Here is a 21,105-nt window from a genome sequence, read left to right as displayed (position 1 = left end):
GTTATGGAGTGCAGAAGTCCAATTGAGGGTCACCATATGATACATCATTGGAAACATGGAAATAACTAACATGAAAATGGGTCAAAAATTTGACCAACGTTAAATTAAAAATTTTGAATGCAGATTTTTAGAGAATCGAATCACAAGTCTTTAGAGGTATGCCACTTTGGAATCGGATTAAATTCGGGGAAGTTATGGAGTTCAGAAGTTCAAGTGAGGGTCACCATTTGACACATCATCGGAAACTTAGAAATAACGAACATGAAAATGGGTCAAAAATTTGACCAACGTTAAATTAAAAATTTTGAATGCAGATTTTCAGAGAATCGAATCACAAGTCTTTAGAGGTATGCCACTTTGGAATCGGATTAAATTTGGGGAAGTTATGGAGTTCAGAAGTTCAAGTGAGGGTCACCATTTGACACATCATCGGAAACTTAGAAATAACTAACATGAAAATGGGTCAAAAATTTGATCAACGTTAAATTGAAAATTTTGAATGCACATTTTTAGAGAATCGAACCACAAGTCTTTAGAGGTATGCCACTTTGGAATCGGATTAAATTTGGGGAAGTTATGGAGTTCAGAAGTTCAAGTGAGGGTCACCATTTGACACATCATCGGAAACTTAGAAATAACGAACATGAAAATGGGTCAAAAATTTGACCAACGTTAAATTAAAAATTTTGAATGCAGATTTTCAGAGAATCGAATCACAAGTCTTTAGAGGTATGCCACTTTGAAATCGGATTAAATTTGGGGAAGTTATGAAGTGCAAAAGTCCAATTGAGGGTCATCATTTGACACATCATCGGAAACATGGAAATAACTAACATGAAAATGGGTCAAAAATTTGATCTACGTTAAATTAAAAATTTTGAATGCAGATTTTTAGAGGATCCAACCACAAGTCTTTAGAGGTATGCCACTTTGAAATCGGATTAAATTTGGGGAAGTTATGAAGTGCAAAAGTCCAATTGAGGGTCATCATTTGACACATCATCGGAAACATGGAAATAACTAACATGAAAATGGGTCAAAAATTTGATCTACGTTAAATTAAAAATTTTGAATGCAGATTTTTAGAGGATCCAACCACAAGTCTTTAGAGGTATGCCACTTTGGAATCGGATTAAATTTAGGGAAGTTATGGAGTTCAGAAGTCCAATTGAGGGTCACCATTTGACACATCATCGGAAACTTAGAAATAACTAACATGAAAATGGGTCAAAAATTTGACCAACGTTAAATTAAAAATTTTGAATGCAGATTTTCAGAGAATCGAATCACAAGTCTTTAGAGGTATGCCACTTTGGAATCGGATTAAATTTGGGGAAGTTATGGAGTTCAGAAGTTCAAGTGAGGGTCACCATTTGACACATCATCGGAAACTTAGAAATAACTAACATGAAAATGGGTCAAAAATTTGACCAACGTTAAATTGAAAATTTTGAATGCAGATTTTTAGAGAGTCGAACCACAAGTCTTTAGAGGTATGCTACTTTGAAATCGAATTAAATTTGGGGAAATTATGGAGTGCAGAAGTCCCATTGAGGGTCACCAAAAACCCTTTAAAACATTACGCTTAAGATTATTATTACTTTCGTAATTGCTAATTTAAATATATTTAATTTCAGTAAATGCTATCTTACGTTTCAAAAGTACTTTTCGGTTTTTATGCCACTCCACTCTCAGTCTCTTGGCATTTTGTTTAAGCCACGCCCCCGAAATTGCAATTGCATGGGCCAGTTTCAAAGTCACAACTCGACCGGCAACACTGAAAAAATTCCAAAAGAAACCGCCCCGAAAAAATGAGCAAAAAAAAGGCAGAAACAGAAAAAACAAAGTGCAACCGCAGGCCAAAGCAAATAGTGTGTGGAGTGGGCGTGGTCAGTTGGAGCGATGCGAGTTGCTAGTTGCTGTTGCTGTTGCTTTTGTTCCTGTTGTTGCTGTTGTTACTGATGTTGCTGTTGGCGGCGGCGGCGCCTGGCAAATGCACAAGGCCAAAAGACTATAATTAAGCCATGCCAGAGGCCAACTTGGCCGGGCCAAAGGAAAATGCGGTAAAAGGGAGGGGGGGTTGGCCGACAAGCGACAACTTCCTTCTAACCTAAAAAAAAAATGATACGAAAAGTAAGATGGAAAACGACTTTTATGCAAAATACTAAACAATATCCGTTGTGCGTTGTCAACAAATGACATGAAATTGGCAACGGCGGTAGCAGCAGCAGCAACTGCAACAGCAGCAGCAGCAACATTTGCAGCAGACACAGCAGCAACATGGGCAAAAGGAGCACATTTCCGTTTCAAGCAATTTCCGCGAGAGCCTCTCTCCAGCACTCAAGTGCCATTTGATTGGTAAGCAATTTACGCAGACGACAGCAGCAGCAGCAACATCAAGAGTTACCTCAGCAACATCAGGCCAAAAACGAACCAAAAGCGAGCAGGAGAAAGGGGCAAAAAAAAAGGAGCTCAGCTAAAATAAAAACACAAAAACTTGACTGCAAGATCTCTCGACCCTGACCCGCAACAACATGTTGCATGTTGTGCTGCCGCCAGCAACAGATTCCTAAAAAATAAAATACATAGTCCTCTGAAACATGATAACACTCTTACTACCAAGAAATAAATGCAAATTTGTGAAAGAAACAAAATTAGAAATTAAAGCCTATAACTTAATACAAAATAACCCAAATGTTCAGTTTTTGTACGGATTTAAGTCATTTGTGCTGAAAATAATTTCAGTAGATTTAAATATAGCTTTCGTTTTGAAACGCCCAGCAAATCGGTTGACATAAGTGCAGCAAATAGCGAATGATAATTTATGTGGCTGTAAATTTTTGAAAATGTCGTAAATCTTTCATAACAAGCTCGATGATATATGGCTATTTAAGTATCAAACCACTTTTTAAATGTAAACCAGAGGTTATTCCTTGGGCGTTAAAATACATTTGTTCAAAAACTCGTAAATACAAAAATATATTATCAAAACTTAATTAAAGCTTTCGTTAATACTTAGATCTATACATTAATACTTAGCTCTCACTTTACAACATTAAAAGCGAATATATTGGAAACCTTGATTATAAATAAACGAAACCAGTAAAAAGTTTAGTGGCCATTGAAAATAACATTTCAAACTTTACAACATTTTTGTCGATGAATTTTGTAAAAACCTCAAATGAGAATCTTCGGGTTATTTCGGGATAAATGATTTTCAATGCTGACCAAAAACGAAACCTTTGTTAATATATGTATTTTTTGTGAGAGCATCTAGGCATAGTCTTTAACCCATTGTGATCTTGCTGCACCTCTCCATCGTTTGATCTTGTACGCATCAGATGTTGATGCCTCATGTGATGCCGTGGATGCTGGCCGAGCATCCGTTCGTTTGCTGATTTGTATATCTAATTTTCATAATCTCCCAGCAGCAGCAACAGCAACATCATCTGCAACAGCAACATCGGCAACAACAGCAACATGAATGGCCACATTCGCCATGCCACAAGCCGCAAGTTGTTTCTGTCTCTGGTTGAAGGAAAGGAAATCAAGTCTCTTCTGGCTCAGAGGCCTCATTTGAATGCGTGCCATGGATAAAGGGGGTTTTACAGGGGTTTTCCTGGGGATTTTCCGGGGGGTGGGGGGTGGAAAGGGGGCTGAGGTGGCCAAGGGGGCATGCAACCACAGGCGGCACGTTTAGCAACGCATGTCAACGCAACAACAACAACATCATAATCATCCAGCGAGCGGAGAGTGGGGCAGTTCTTTTGTAATTAACACAGAATCTGCTTCCGGCAAACAGTCACAATAAAATACAGTCAAGGGAAAAATAATACTCTTAACAAATATCGCTTATCAAAAATATATTTAAAAGGTTTTATTTTATTAGCAATGATGAGGAATAAGCCATTATCTTTTACTGTAAAAAAAGAATATAATTAAAAGTTTATGTTTGTACCAAACACCGTATTGATTTACATAAAAATATCAAATACCAAATTTAGTAGCGTTTAAATAAACTCTATCTTTTGAAATCCATTAAATGACTTTGGTTTTTATAATAAATATTTGTATGTACTTATATTCTGTTATGACAATTAAATCGATCAAAATAGTAAGAAAAAATAATACAAAATCTATGGGACCTCGTATTATAATTTTTGCCAGAGGTTTGTAAAGTAGTCATTACCAATTCAAAAAGTAAAAATATATAATCCATTTTTTGTAACAATCCCTACCCATCATATTTTGCAAGCTCAACTAAAGACCCTATTATTTTGTCGCACAACTGTGTGCGTGCGTGCCAACAGCAACCTGCGACATGAGCGACATGAGCGACATGGGCAACATGAGCAACATGTGTCCGAAGCGTCTAGCGGGTGGCCCCGCTGCAATGTTATGTAAGCTCGGCTGCGACATCTTCTAGCTGCTGGCAACATGCACCTGAGCCAGAGAATGACGAATGACAAGACATGCAAACGAGTCGAGGAGTGGAGGTGGCCGGAGGGAGAGCGGGGGGGAGAAAAGGGGCAAGAATGAAGGAACTGGCAGACAAAGGAGACAAGGAGACAAGGAGACGTTGACAGTTTGGGCCTGGTCGTGGCCAAGATGTCACTTTTCATTAGGCAGCTGGCTGGACGGCCTGGCTGCTGCCGTGTATCCTGCAATGTTGCTAGTTGCTGCTGTTTGGGATGATGCATGGGCACCTGTTGCATGGCGGCGTTTTAGATTAGTCGCCTGTAATTAGTTAATAACATGGCAAGGCATGTCTAAATTGCAGTCGCGACATCAAATTGCAAGCGGCTGCATTTTGATGCCCACATTTTGATTGATGTTGCTGCCGGGCCGGGCCATCGCAGCACAGCAGCAACACATCTCGTCGCACCGAACAATGTTATGCATATTTTTAATTGATAAGTTTTTAGCACATGATAAATTTTAATATTGTGTGGCAGAGGAACATGCCACTCTGACACAGCAGCAACACAAAACAGCCGCTGGTGCAACAGCAGCAGTAGCAGCAGTACAGCAGCAACAACGGCAGCAGCAACAACACCATTCAGCCACCTGTAGCTGGGGCAACATAAGCCGACATAAATCCATTAAAGCCGCACAAATTCCAAGTAAATTAAAAGCAGTTAAACTCAATTGATTTCGAGACGCAGCAGCAACAGTAAGAGGAGCAACAGCAACAGCTACAGCAGCAGCAGCCACAACACCTCGGCAACAATAAAAATAAACAACCAACGAAAAAGAGCAAAAAAAGCCAAACTGAAATGGAAGCTGAAACGGAGACCCAGAGGCCTCGGCTCAATAAATTTTTATCGCGGCAAGCGAGTGTGTGTCCGTGTGGGCCAAAAGGAATGCGTTGATAGTGAAACAAGAGCAACGGCAACAGCGGCAACAGCAGCAACATCAGCAACAGCAGCAACAGGCTAACGACAACGGACAACCGACAACAGAAGCCGCATTCAAGGCGTTGTACAAACACATACATAACAACAATAACAACAGCAACATCAGCACAGCAGCAACATGAGCTGGCCCAGCAGCAACACTAGAAATTTTTGAGAATTCACCCAAAAAAAAAAAAAAACAAAAATGTAATAAAACAAAGACCAAAAAGGATACCAAAAAGGTCACAACAACAAGGAGTCCCACATGACTCATATGCCAGCAACATCAACTATCTGGCCTTTTTTCAGTGCTTTTAGGGTTAACCTCTTGCAAATTGCTTTGATTAAGCTGTGAGAGCTCAACTGAATAAATGAGTGAGTGGCTCACCGACTAAATGGCATGGGGAAAATGGCAACAGGACTTCATGGAGACAACTAGCTAAGTCTTCTGGTTACGAACAAAAAATAGAATTAAATTGATGGTAAGTAAAATTGTGTTTTAGAAAAACTTCTGCTTGAATTAGGTTCTTTGGAAATTTATTTTGTTGTAAAATCCAAAACAACTCCTCGCAAGTAAAGCAATTACAGTTTTCAAGAAGGAATGAGAATAACTTGGTTGATAGGTCATTTCATAAAATATTTTTTAAAGAATTTGTTTCTTATTATTAAAGCAATTTAATACGTTTATACGAATACATCATACTTGTTTTTAATATATTAAATTTTCCAAAAGGACTTACGTATTACTTGGCTTTTAATAAAGCCATATCAACTCTATAATTCTGGGTAATAATCAAAGCTATTTTATTGGTTCTGCGTTTGCACAGCTAAAAAAGAAGCCACGAAAATATTTAAAAAAGCTGCAGTAATTAATTATTGATTTTTACATTTTAATATACCCAAAAACAAATATAAGTATATTTTTTCGCGCAATTTCTTTTGGCATCGTTTGGCTTGGTCAAAGTTGTGGAAATATTTGCCGGATCCAGCATTTTAGCTTCATCATTTTGTGCGGCACCCACGCATGGTTTTTGATAGCCCAACTGCAACACCTCCTCCCTCACCCCTCGCCCCTAGCTTTTTGGCAGCCTTTGCCATTTAACTGACCCAAACCGCCAACTGCAAAATGCAACTACTGCCACTTGTGCAACGGCAGCAACAACAAAACTTTCTCTGGCCAAGAATGTGCGCAGCTGCAGCAACAGTTGCTGCAGTTGCAACAGCAACAGCAACTTCAGCAGCAGCAACAATCCTCGCATGTGGGGATAAAGAAATGCTTGGGGCCCAAAAAAAAGAAAAATAAAATGGGAGAAATACGCGGCCAGATAGTCCCAAGTCTTCCGTCTTCTAGTCCAGTTCAAAGCTTTTGGTTTGCTTTTGGTCCACTCAAGTCATTCATGGCAATTGAAAGGAGAGGGTTAAAGGGGCCAAAACGGGGGCTAAGGGGGCCAGGGGGGAGAGGGGCTTGGGGGGGTGAAGGGGAGGAACAGCACCCGCCGCGTGTCGATTGAAAATTTATGATCACAATTTTGGTTAATGCATTTTCGTGTTTGTGCCATGATTACCAAATGTTATTCACGCTCCACTGACTCGCCTGGGATGTGTTTGTGTCTGTACACCGAAAGAAATATGAGATCAATTTGTATGATCTTAATTTAATTTGAATAAAAAAGTAATTTAAGACTATATTATTTGAGTTTTAAATATCGATCATATTCATACTTAAAAAACGATTATAATTTTCAAAGAAATATCTTTCATATCTATTTGATATTTCAGCCTCTTAGTGGATATCCTTTACCAAATAATATGGGCAATTTCAAATTGTTTGCCAGTATTTGCATAGTGTTTGTCTGAGAGTTTCCTTGGCCAGCAATCAATGCAAAAATGGCGCGGGCGCATTGCGACTGCTTACGGTTAACTAAACATTCCAAACGCTCCAAGACGACAAACAAACGCTGGATGCAAACGCCAAGGCAGCCGGCTTTAAGTTTCGGCCTTAGTTTTGGGACTGAGCCTCGATTTTGGATCTCATGTCTCCGCCAGTGGACATAAGTAGCCATGCTAACTTATAGGGTTGCCAACAACCTATCTCAATATTTGACAATGATCTCATCTTATTTTGGATTTGAGAGAGATTGTGGTAGATTTAAATCAATCCATTTAGTCAATAAATTTAGTTATTCCTTGAGACTTCTTTTAAAGAATGATTTAGAATCTCAAATTTGTGTTCCTTATCAGATTTTTGTTAGAAAAAATTTCAAGATCTTAAAACTTCACTAGCATGTGTCCTTGAATTCCTTCCATTAATTTCAAGTTATTTTTAAGTATGTTTAATTAAGGTTTTCAAATATTGAGACATTTTTCCTCGCATTTTACACACTACCAATTAAGATAAAGTTCTAAGTTGTCGAGTTTGAACAACAGGTGGCAACTCTGGCCTAAAACAATCCATTTCGGTGGCTGCTCGGCAGCTGCTGTTAAACACATTTCTGCTCGTTTCTTGTGGTTGTTGGTTGCTGGTTGTGATTGTTGCTGCTGTTGTCGCATTTCCGTTTTGCTGTTGCTGCTGCTGTTGCTGTTGCTGTTGCTCCCATTTTTGGGGTTAGGCGGCTGGCAGGCGTAGGATTGCCGCAGGAGAGCCGGGCTAATGTGTCTTGTAATTTGCATGGCCATTTGTGAAAAAAGTGAAAAGCGCATTGCAAAAAGTTTTTGTTTCATTTTTGCCTTATTTTGTGGCGAATGCCGCCGCTTTTTTGCGTAAATTATGCGGCATTTTTACCGTTGCCGGTGGAAACAGTAGCACTTACAAGCTCCTTTTACGGCCGCCTGACTGCTGACCAAAAGTGGCCAAAAGCAGTTGGCGCTTTTCTCATTCAAAATAGTCACCAAAAAGCCCCGAAAATAGCAAAAATAGCGAAAAGAGCCAAAAAATGCCAAGAAAATGAGCAACTTTTTATGGTTATGATTGCGTTGTGTCTGCTGCTGTTGCTGCTGCGAATGCTAAATATGCCATGGAAAATGGTGGAAAAATGGAAATGCCAAATGCCCCCGCCCGCACCCCTTTGCTGGCCACGTGGGCGTATGAGCAATGCAGCTCAAGTTGCTGCTGTTGCTGCTGCTGCTGCTTTCACACACAATTAGCGTGTGTTGCATCTTTGTGTGGGTGTTGCACCTTCGCCCTCTTTTTTCCCCCACAGCTAAATAGAAAACTGCAGCATGTCCATGAATCATGCCCAGACTTAAGTCTATTGTTGCTGTTGCCGCTGTTGTCGTTGACACAATCAACAGAAGCGGCAGCAGCAGCAACAGTAGTAGCAACAACAGCAGCAACATGAGGAGCAACAGCAATTGATTTGGCCAACATACGGGCTGCTGATTGCCAGCCCCTGACTTGGTTTCTTTGACTAATGATACAAACGACAACAGCAACACCAACACCAACAGCAACACCAGCGACGGGGAACAGCAGCAACATGTTGCTGACACGCGCGCATCGTTAGCAAAATGAACGAACACTTGAGATTTTTTCTTGCAGTGTTTTATGCGTGGGCCCAGTTTGGAATGCCTTAAACGTATATATTTCCTGGGACTTTTCACAGTTGCATTGTTGCTATTGCGACTACTGGAGAATTTCTAGTGTTGCTGCTGCTGCACTTGAAATATTTCGCTTCTTTGGCTGATGATCTGGTCATGTTGTTGCCTATGCTATTTATGTTATTCTTATCGCAGCTGCTGCTTGTGTTGCTGATGGAAATGCTATTTGTTATATGATAGCTTACCGCTAGGAATGCTGTGTGTTGACTTGCACCAATTTCCCGAACGATTGTTGTTTGACACCTCGGCAAATCCAACTTGAGGAGCCATTAAAATTGCTTTGGCTCCCGCTATAAACACAAATCCCTGCCGATAAATATGGTTATAAATACACAAACACGGGCCTTCGGACAACCAACACCCGACACCTGTTCGCCGCTGAATATCAAAAGAGCACGTGACCAAGCAGCAACATCGTCGCTGCCACAACAGCAGCAGCAACATGTTGTTGCCGGCAAGCGGTCAGCAGGAGAAGAAATACAACAACAAAAATAACAGAAACAGAAACATCAGCGTTCGCCTTGTAATATCATAATTCACACGGTGTACGGCCACTAAAAAAAAGGGGGTGTGGCACGGGGGCGGACGAGCAGCACGATTCCGATTGTGAGGCTGCGATTGCTGGCGGGTTAACAGCGATAAATCGATTGGGCCAAAAAGGGCAACAACAGGTGGTCAAGACAAAAACAAAAACAAAACAAAATCAAAAACAGGGAATAAAAATCAACTGGTTATGGGAGCCGTTGTTGTTGTTGCTGCTGCAGCAGCCCAACGAAAAAAAAAGGGAATCAAAAATAAATAATCAAACTGGGTCTGTAGGCCAAAAGGGAAACAGTTAAAACCGGGAATAAAAAAAAAGATCAAAACCGTGTTGAAATTTCAAAGATTTCGAAACCAAAAGCAAAAAGGAAGCGCAAAAGGCGCGCGTGCAACCTTGAGATAATTTAATCGTTTCTTTTTGAGAGCAAACACAGGCACACACATTGAATGAAAAAAAAAAATGCAATTTATATAAATAAAAGGAAAACTAAACCCACACAAATGCGGCAAGTGCATGTCGTCGATGATGCCGATCGAGCCAAAATGCAGCCGCAAACAATTGAAAGCATTTTCGCAAAACTCAAATACAGAACAAGAGCGAAAGCGTTGACAACAAAGGCGAATAAGTGCACTGAAAACAAATGCGTTGTCAAATCAGTAACACCCAGAGAAACTAAGAATATTTGGATGCCCCTTAAATGCTTTGCCCAGGTTTTTTAGTTTCATTAAATTATTGTCAAAAAGAAGTGCACTAGTATAGGGAAAAGTAACTTAAATTAGAAATAATCTATAAAAAATAAAATATTAAAAAAATGTTCCTGACCATATCAAATTCATTTTTGGCCCATTTTATATGCACAAATTAAAGTGATTCGATTGGTTTACCATACAAATTTTTGTCTACTTAACTTCCAAAGTTCACCATTTAGTTTTTACTTTTTATTTGGAAAGATCTCAAAAGTCAATTTCTCCCCCCACTTCCCCAATTTTTTCCCTTTTTTTGGCCTTGAGATTTGTGCAAACAGAAGGGAGTTCTCAATACAGAAATACAGCAGTGGATTTCCTTCTGCGCTCGATCACCATCGTCTTCACAGAAGGCTCTTCAGGAGCTATAGAAAAATGAGTGCTGAGCATCATCAGCAAACACTGATAAATTATTTGACAGATTATATTTGCGTTGAACTTTGGGCCGTGCAAGGAAAGACGGCGGCAACATTAATAATAATGAGAACACATGCTGACGAGATGGGGGGGAGGAGGGGGTTTCAGGTGGGGCAAGGTGAGGCAAGGTGAGGGCCTGGGGGGTATTGCACAAGTGCAACCACAAGTTGATGAGGCAAAGCCAGCAAAGAAAGAACTAACCAAAAAATAAATACAGAACAAAAGGTTACTTTGCACACCCTTGCCAATACTTCTAAATAAATAACTAATTCATATTTTAAAATTATACAAATTAAAATTATTAAAACTATATATAATAATACAAAATTAAGTTTTAGACCTAAAGCCTTAAATATTGCATCATGCTGATTAAGAAAACTTTATGTTTCATTTATATCATAGAATAAAGATAAATACTTTAGAAAAAATTTAAATAATGTTTTTCTTAGTCAAATCAATTGTGATAAATATATAAAAGAAATATTATTTTGAAAGTAGTTTTTTGTTTCTAACGTTCGTTTTTTTGTCCTTCATAAAAAGATTTGAAGTTTGGGGAGCATGAAAAGTGAGCGTTTAAAATAAGAATATGAGTACTACGATTATATAGCTGAAATACCCTGTCCTTCAGTGAGGGTATTTTAGCGAAAGAGCCAACTCCACGCTGCGGCTGAGAGAAAGCTCCGGGTCTGCTGCACTTTTGCCGTTGCTCTAACAAATGAGCGTCATGTCTTTGCCCGTCGCAAAACAAATCTGAGCAATTTTTTATGATAAATAACACCCGGCTGAGGGGTAAATAGATGAGGGAGGTGTGCAGTGGAGTGCAGTTGCAGTTGCAGTGTACGCCGGTACAACCAGGCAGAGAGAGACTGTTATATTTAGTGTAGGCCCCCGGGCAGTTAACGGCTGGCAAAAAAGAAAATGAGGGGGGATGAGGAGCGGGGTGGGGAGCGGCAAACAGCCGGCAGCTTGTGCAAACAAACAAATCGCCGTAGATTTATTTTAGTGCAAAAGCCTTAACACACTAAATTGCTCAGGCATGCGTGGGTTAACCATCTTGGCTTGAAAAAAAAAAAAAAACCCAGAGGAGTAGCAGCATTCGAACCAGAGGGGCTGCATATCGATGCGGCGATGAAAAATACTACCTTTCAACGCGGTAATTAAAAGATGAATCGTCCTCGTGGTCTATCTCTGTCCATCTCCCTCTCACCTTTCGCCCTCTCGCTCCCACTCGATCGAGTTCGGGATACAAATTATGCTTCATTAGGCCAGATAACGCCCCAGATCAAGGCTGGAACATATATCCAGCGAATACATTGCCTCTCCACATACACACGTATGATTGATTAATGCTTTTAACATGTCCGCAGCAAATTGGAATGGAATGGAACGGAACGGGATTGGAATGTGCCGGCTGGGCGATAGGCGGAAAAAGTATTGCTAACGGTCACCGAGAACATATTCCACTCGATTTTCAGCTAATGACATTTCGCCTTTTCAATCATTCAACAAATACGAGACTGTAAATCATCGCAGGTCGTAAAGAGACTTATAATTCCCAACTCTATAGTTGGGTGAATACCGGAAACAGCGGAATGAAACAGGTGCAAAGGGACTTATAATTATCAACTATATGGTTATTCACGTTTTATATTTAGGAATTGTTTAAACTTGATGGGAAAATTATTTTTCTTGGAGCAGACAACATAAGTAAAAAAGAAACTTATTTGTAAAACCAATTACGAATGCGTTTATTTCGAAAAAGCCAACTGAGGGCTCGTTAAGTATTATTTCAGAGGATCCGCTTCCCACCAAATTTTGTTTTATCGCGCTGTGTTATTTTTTTTACCAGCCAGCTGCAAATTGTTCTTTGAAATTCGCGCGTGCCAAAAATAAATTTCAGCTTAAAAGTGAAACAAAACATAAAAACCGAAAAGGGGGCCTCTGTGTTTTATTTTCCGAGGATGTTACCTGCTGACTTCTGTTTCGGTTTCTGTCTCGTTTTAATTTTTATGGCTCGGAACCCTTGTCTTAAATGCGTTCGTTTCATTGCCGTTGGCAGATGTTTGTCGTTTCATTTTGTTGACCCAAATTTCTTAACCGAAGATTTCTATCAGACGAGCCTGGCAGAGAGAAGAGTGCATTAAAAACCCTTTTGGCCGCAGGGTAACCCTTTTTGGTTTTAGTCTAGTGAAAGTTTCCTGGCGCGTGACTTTCGGCCAAAGAAAGCGAGTGCCAGCTGTTGCCTAACTGTAAATGGACCGTTAGGTTCTTAGCCACCGGAGAAAGTGGTCGCTTCCCATTAGTCCAGATCAATCTATCAGCAAAGGAAATGGAATGGTTTTATATAACAACCTAGTCATATTCTACCGTTAGGTGGCGAGTGAAAGTTATTTTAGGGGTTGGGTTGGGAACAGAATACGGCAGATGTTTCAATGTTCCGTTGGAACTATTAAATTTTAGAAAGATATAGATCATGCCAGAGTAATAAACATCTACCAAATACAACTATAAATACCCAAAAATAAACGGGGCTTGTAAATAAAATAGATAGTTTTAAAACATTAATACATAAAAAATTTTGGTCATAACTATTTTTTATTTTCAATCTAATTTTTGAAAAATTAAAAAACTATTGCAATAAGTTCTATTAATTTGTCTACACGAATTAAACTAGTTATTTAATTGACCAGTAATTTTATTGAACCATGAAGCGTCATAATGGGAAATGTCTACACTTTAACTTGAAGGAAATCATCATTTCCAGGCTTACCAAATTACACATTAGATTAGAGAGATTTCCGCACTCGTCTCAGAACTCACCTGCAACGAAATGGAGAGAAGAGAAAAAATTAATTTAGAGCTTGAAGGAAGAATGAAGATGAAATGGCCACTCTTATTAATAGACAATCAATCAGTGGGCACCGACAAAAGGCAGACAGACAGGCGAGGTGATCTTGGCCAGCTTTTCATCCATGGACCTGAACTCCAAGATAATGGCCACTGTATGGCCCCTGCTCTGCAATTAAGCGGCAATTCAATTCAGAATCGGTATTGGAATTGCAATCGCAATGGGAATGGAAATGGAAATGGCAGCGGGCAATGGGAATGGCCAATGGAAGTGCCAAGACATGGCCACAAAAGGCCCATGGTGCGGAGTCAAGTGCAAACACTTGCGACCTGTCAGCGACCAACAACAATGGCCTTCTCGCCTTTCCGCTCTGCGAAATTGATTAAACTCATTCATAATGACAACGGCAGCAGCTCCAATAACGAGTTCTAGAACTCCAATAACTTCCATCTGTTGCCCTAGCCGCACTGCTTATTGAAATCAAATCAAAATCCAATAAAGTTCATAAGTAATATACTTTCAGACTCACTTTAAGACCTACACTCAGATATATATCAAGATTGTTATACCAAATTGTTATTTGGGAGGAATACATATAGTTGTAGTTTCAGCAATATTATTTTCATACAGCTAGGTACTAAAATCGTTTTGAGTTTTTAAAGATAGCTATCTTTACTATAAAAATAGTTATCCATTCTTCTATTCCACTTAAATAACAACTTATTTAAATTATATTTAATTTTAATACATTTATTTAAATAGTAACTATTCAAACCTATAGATGTATGTATTGAACCTTTAAACCTATTTTCATAGCTAGTGTACTCAAAATGAGAGTATCTCCTGTCAGCAGTCAATTGTGGCTAATGAACTAATGGACACTTCATGGCCAAAAGCAAGCCGAGAAAAATGTATTTTCTTTCTCTTTTTTTGCCATTGCTTGTGGCCCAAAAAGTGTGACCAGCTCCATTTTTGTGGGCGAGTGGGAGTGGCAAAAATAGGGAGAAAGGAAAGGCGTGGCCTGCAATTTACAAATGCCGCAAAAATGGTGTGGGGGAAAAAAAAAAGATATGATCCAATTCAATTTAAGCGCGTGTCGCATGGCGAAGGTAACAACAATTTCAATGCATATATTTGTATTTGCAGTGACCCAGCTGCAATTGTTGTTGCTGGTGTTGTACAAATGCAATTACAACTAAAACACACGGCAGGGGAAAACATGGGAAAACTGGGTAGGGGGGGGTAGTGGGGTGAAAACAGGGGGAAGGGCCAGCCAACAAACGAAACACGAAGAGCCAACACACGAGCATGAGGAGAGTGGGGGAGGAAAAACCGCGGCTACAATTTTTTTTTTGCTCCGCCCACTTTCCCACACCCATCGCAGCGAATGACGAATGAACGCGAATTGTGGGGGGGAGGGGGAGGTAAATTTAAAAGGGGTGGAGAAAATAGCCAGCACGAAAATGTTTACGCCGCAAACTTAATCACAATTAATTGCAATTGAGCCCCTTCTATAAATATTTGGTCACTTTAGAACTGCTAATAATTATTTGGTTACTTTGCAACTCCTAATAAATAATTGGTTGCATTACTTTAGATCAACTAAAAATCATTTGGTCTCATTACTTCAAAAACTTAAGTGAATATTTGCTAAACTTCTCTATAAAATTGCTTTCTTTCGAACTGCTTATAAATATTTGTTTACTTTAGAACTAAATAAATATTTGATCATATTACTTTAGATCAACTAATAATCATTTCATCTGATTACTTTGAATTTCCTCGTAAATACGTGGTATCACGATTATTCAAATTAAAAGTTATACATTAATAAAAAAATAAAAGATTTGTTTAAGTGGTTTGCCATGCAGTTTTGTAGACATTTTGATTGGTTATGAGAAAAAGTTTTCTAATCAATTTATGCCAAGTTCATAAGCTATAAGAACAGTTGCATATATTACAACTTATAATTACATTTTTAATAAAATATTTTAAGAGAAAAACTTGGTGTCAGGCTGACAATGGAAATGCTAAAACAATAAGAAAATTCTCGGCCCGTTTCCAAACCCTTTTTCTTTTTTACCCATTCGCATGGCTCCTCATAATTTTGCATACCGAAAAAGGGAAATGCGAATCAATCTACGCCGTGTTTTAGCCTCGAAATAAGAAAGAGATTGTAGCCGGGGAAATAAAAGGGAAGCACCAGAAGAATTGAAAGGCGTCTGCATTTAGATGAGACAGAGTGGGAGAGGCAATTTCAGATGGGGAGAGGTGGTGTGGGGAGGGGGAGGAAAAGGGGGTGAGGGATGGGCGGTATGGGGGGCGGTTTTCCTCTCTAGGTGACGAACGTCATCGTCGTCGCACTCAAATCGTGGGAAAATGTTTTTCATGCTCCTGTTGCTGTTGTTTCTGCCGCTTTTTTTATTGTTGTTGTTGTTGTTGTTGTTTTTGTTGTTGTTGCCACGTTGCCGTTGTCTATGGGTGTGTTGATGGTATTGTTGTTGCTAGTTGTTTGTCGGCTGTGGGCTGATGAAAAGCTTTTTTGCCGCTCGCCGCAATTCGTTGCGCTGCATTAAGCAGAGCAAAAACACTGAAAAATCCCTCAAAAAAAAAAATAAGAAAGGCTCAGTCTGAGGAACTAATGATTACAACTCATATTCTCAAGCCGAAAAATCGAAGTCATTTTAAATTACCCAAAATCATTTCGCCTTTTACAGAGACAAATGAATTAGTAAACCTATCAAAATGCTATGTTAAACAATCATTAACAGTCTTAATATGTAATATATTTATACCCTTACATTGCGGAAACATTTTTCTATGAAACATTTTATTCGTTTACTTATTTATTTATTTAACATTTAAGCTAGGTCGGTTTACAGAGTTAAGAAAGTGTGCACTTATGGAAGTATGTATAGATTCTGAGGAGTAAGTTCCCTTCTTAGATTGCCAACTTCTAGTACAAATTTGAGTGCCTTTGTCAGATTATAGAGCACTTCCAAATACGTCTAGTATTATATATACAAAGCGTGAAACGCAGCGGTGAATATATAGCATTCACCTGATCTGCCCCTCGTCCACACAGTGTTTCTTCGCTTATCGCACACGCATGCCGTGACCTTGGTCCTCCCCCTGACACCACCCACCACCCACTGGCCCCCAAGCCCACCCCCCAAACGCCCACACGAGCGCACTTTGCCTTCGCCTTATCAGCGGCGAAAAAAAAAAAAGCGGCAGCGGCAGTGTTTATCGCCAAAACGGCTGAGCACTTGCATATATGCAATTCCAAACAATTTTGTTTCTAATTGAATTTCAAGCGTTTTCAATTTCTTTTTGTCAGCTAGCTTTTGCTTTACGGCTCTTTAGACTGATAATACACAAGCAAATGACTGATAAAGCCAAAGCCGGCAATAATAATAATAATAGAAACAACAGCAAAAACACTAGTGCAAACTCCAACAAAAAAGGCGAATTTATTTTTTTGAGACAGTTCAAGGCAGTTGAGCTTGTGGTGCTACGACAGAAAGTCTGCCATTCAATAAAAAAAAAACAGCAAAAAGAAATCGTTTTTTGAATGGATTTAAATGTAACAATTGTTTTTCCTAAATAGCACTTTAATTTAATTTAAATTTTTGCTTATTACCAACGAAACACTTAATAATAAAATAAAAGTTTGTAATTACATTTCCAACATAGGTTCATTTTTAAGAAATATAAACTTTTATATTTTTTTTAACCATAACTGAGATCAGCATACAAGCCGTAAAAAGCTTGAACCTAAGAAAATCTTTACGTAAGTCATATTTCCAATGCCCACACTGCGTATGCTTGACGCATCGCGTATACGCCATGTTGTGATCGAGGGACTTGACTCACCCTGTTTGCTTATGCAGCAGGCAGCGGCGGAATAGAACAAAAATAATAACCGCTCTAGCTCAAATAAATATTACACAAAAACGAAGATCAGTTCACGGGATGATTTCTCTTTTTGGCCCAATTTCCTCAATTTATTTCCTTGAGATATGCATGTGTTGGCCTTTTGGACTTCCTTGAACTTTATATGCGTTATGCATGCATTTCAAACGTGGCGTTCATTTCTTCTGCGCTTTTTTGCACATTACACAAACACCGAAAAAAAATGTATATATATATATATAATATTAAAAGTGCGGTGGATAATTAGGGGGAATTATGAAGGCGAACGGCACGAACTGAAAGGAATTTCTGCCTTTGAACACGTAGACGCGACGCAGACGCGATGACGACGCGGCAGCGACGCGAACGGCGGCGTCAGCAGAAAACGCGTGCAGCCTTGAGAAGATCGCGATAGCGACTGAATACAGCAGCAAAGTTAGCAAAAGAACATGCAAAAATCACAAGAAAAAATCCCACAAGCGCCAGGCGATTTTTGCGCGCGTTTTAAAACGCGCGCGCACGCCCAGGAAGGATGTGTGGCTGCAATTTTCGATTGCTGCTGTTGCTGCGTTCTGCTGCAACTGATGCTGCTGCGGCCTGCCGCTGATGTTGCCGCTGCTGGTGCCTCAAACTTCGCGTTGCAGTATAATCGCTGGGAAACGCGCGACGACGCACACAAATAACTAACTAACAGCGGCTGTAGTAAAATGACAACTGAAACCGCAGCAGGCGAAATGAAAACGAGTAACGATAGAGCAAAAAAAAAAAAAAAATAAAATAAAGAAAAAAAAAAACAGCACACACACAAGCCACGGCAAAATAAATAAAATAAAAATTGACGATGGGCAGCGGCGACGACGACGGCAAACGCAGCTGCAGTTGGCTAGTTCTACGGGTCAGAGATGCCGAAACGCCGGCGATTTGGCCAGCAAATCAGCGCCAAGTTAGCTTTCACTTACGGTCAACTGCTCTTTCAATTTAAAACTTTCAAAAATTTTTTTACTTACATGGAATGGTACGCATTGGGATTCTTTAATGCATTTTCCTCTCCATTCTTCCTGAATCTTCATAAAATTTTTATTTAGAAAACTCAAAAGGAGCAATAAAAATACAACATAAAAAGTTGGAAAACCAAAATTATAATTTTTGTTTTTTTTTAAATAAAAGTTAATATACATTTTTGTATTCTTAAAAAAAATTTCAGAAGCTTATATCTGCCAATTTTGATTTTTTTTGTACTAATTTTATTTAAATGTCTTTTTGTGTTCCTTAGAATATTTACAACGATCAAGGAAAGGAGATCCCGAAAATATAAGGTTAAATATTTCTAGCTTTTTTCTTTGTCTTAACCCAGATCAGCACTGATTCTAACATTCTTTTTGCAAACTTTTCACTTTTAGCTGCATTCGCCGTCGAGATGCAGAGCGAGCGAGAGGCTGGCAGCGCAGCGTGGGAGCGGAATGGGGACTGAGAGCGACAGGGACGGGGCGAGAGCGGGAGGTGGCACTTTGCTGCCACGCTTCGTCAGCTGTTCGTTAGTCGCTTTTATTTTTTTCTTATACTGTTTTTATTTGTCGTGTGTGCGGAAGTGCAGAGCTTGGCGTTGGCGTCGACGCCTGCAGCGGCGGCGGCAGCGGAACGCAGCAGCGTAAGTGCAAGGCCAAACGCGTGCGAAAGGGAGGCAGTGATGGCGAGTGAGAGGGACGGAAGTAGTGTGATAAAGGGAGAAGTTGGAATTTTTTTTTTATTGTTTTTATATATTTATTTTATTCTGTTAAAATAAGTTGTAAGTTATTATAAAATAATAATTATTTGGATCAGAATTTACCTTTTTTTTTTAATTAAGTGAAAAATATATTTAACATTGTTTTGTTTCTATTTTTTTCTTGATAATATGTAGGTTTTTTTACCGCAAGCTTCACATTTAGTTTATAATAAGTGTATATTTCAGTATAATTTAGTTATTTGTCTAAGTGTGTTTGTTTATTCTCTCTGGCAAGTGAAACTGATCGTGTTAGAATTGCGAGCAGCGCGTGTTTTTCCATTTCCTCCAAGCCACCACACACACTTAACACACTAAACAACCAAACACACAAAAACATCCATGGCATTGAGCAATAATAGGTTTAATTTTTTGAGGAAACTAAAAACGCAACATATTTTTCCAGGATAATACATTTTTTTGCCAAGTGCATGGATAAAATAGATCTTAAGATCCCTAGCGATCTTATTTATTTTCCGTGTAGAAGAGCCTTCTCTCATTCCATTCCACGAACGCTCGCAAAATGCACGCGCGTGCCCTTGAAAACTTAACCCAACAATCGAGCCAAGGCAGTTGTTGCCAACACCGCCCACCAGTCTCCCCTTCCCCCCTCAGATAAGCCTTGACCACCCCCCGCCATCCCCTGGCACTTTCAAACTGTTTGCTGGCAAACAAAAGAAAGTGCAAAAATTGTTGAAATTTTCTTAGCGAAATCAGCAACAAACGAATTCGAATCTCGCACGTAAAATGTTGCTAAGAGCCAATGCCCAATGGTTTTCATTGCCAAACACAATTTTTATACAAATGCGGTAAGGTTTTTCTTTTTGTCTAAATTTTTTTTGCTTTGCTATTTTTCGCCTAGTTGCGCAAAAAGAACGAAAATAATTCGCCAAAAACTAAGCACAAATCACAAGGTATACGGCGTAGGATCTAAAGTACGCAAGGAATGAGAAAAGGGTAGAAGTGGCCTATGGCCAAAATAGGTTAAAGGTTTCATTTTTTTTATTTTATTCAGTAAAAACAAGAATTTCAATTTAAAACCAATCTTTGTATGTTTATTTTTTAGCAAGATTAATTGAAACAAAGTTGTAAGTAAACATTTTAAAATATAGAATTGTTTCTCTAAATGAATTTAAAAATCTAAACTAAAATATAATTTACAAATTTAAAATTTTTTAAAAAATTATAGTTATCGGACAGTTTTAAAACAATTATGATTTCTAAAAAAAAATATTTTAAAATGTTTTCCTCCCGATAAAGTAGCGCATGCATGAAATTCAATTGCAATTTTCAGCGATCGAGAAAAGTGTAAAAGGCAAAGACTTTCTAAGTATGTAAGAGATATCTACAGGCCGATTTACATATCTGTGCCGATCTGCACACATGTGCGGCGGTGTGTTTGTTTATTTTATGTGCGCACGCTGCCAATTGCGAGAAAAAACTACAATGTTCAAGGTCGTGCGGCGAATGCACCTAAAACAACAACAGCAAGAGCAACAAAAATAACAAACAATCGGTCATTCAGACGGTAACATACGCAAAATGTTTGAGTTCTACAAATTGCGAAAACTAGTGCAGGAACCAAACGTACATATAAACACACCCATATAGCGTACAGTAAGCCCCCGGAAATGATATATTTTTTTTATCTTATATGAGCATTTGGAACGTTTGGACGATTTAAAAACATGTAAAGAAAACTTAATATTTTCATTTATTTATAATTAAAATTTATGTAATATCATATTTTTCATTTTTAAATCATATTTAAGAAGTCAAATTAAAAGTATTATTATATTTTCTGTAAGAAAAAAATACAAAAATTGGATTTAAACCTATAAACTGTTCGTACTTAAAAATAAATGAAAAATAAATGTGTTTATAGT

The 21,105-nt window shown here is 38.8% G+C and overlaps 1 protein-coding gene across 7 annotated transcripts in view; it reads right to left on the bottom strand.

The window, feature by feature from the left end:
* Positions 1-21,105, bottom strand: part of LOC108043247 (broad-complex core protein) — a 126,766-nt gene that overhangs the window by 71,398 nt on the left and 34,263 nt on the right. For 3 of the 7 annotated variants that reach the window (XM_044460885.1, XM_044460884.1, XM_044460886.1), the window contains exon 1: positions 17,419-18,135. The exons of the other annotated variants lie outside the window; for them this stretch is intronic. The gene's annotated coding sequence lies outside the window, so the exon portion shown is untranslated. Of the gene's footprint in view, positions 1-17,418; positions 18,136-21,105 lie in introns of those variants that run through there. 7 annotated transcript variants of the gene reach the window in all.

This window comes from Drosophila rhopaloa, unplaced genomic scaffold (genome assembly GCF_018152115.1).
Source record: "Drosophila rhopaloa isolate 14029-0021.01 unplaced genomic scaffold, ASM1815211v1 contig_3, whole genome shotgun sequence".
NCBI lineage: Eukaryota > Metazoa > Arthropoda > Insecta > Diptera > Drosophilidae > Drosophila > Drosophila rhopaloa.
This window is presented reverse-complemented; position numbering and strand designations above follow the sequence as displayed.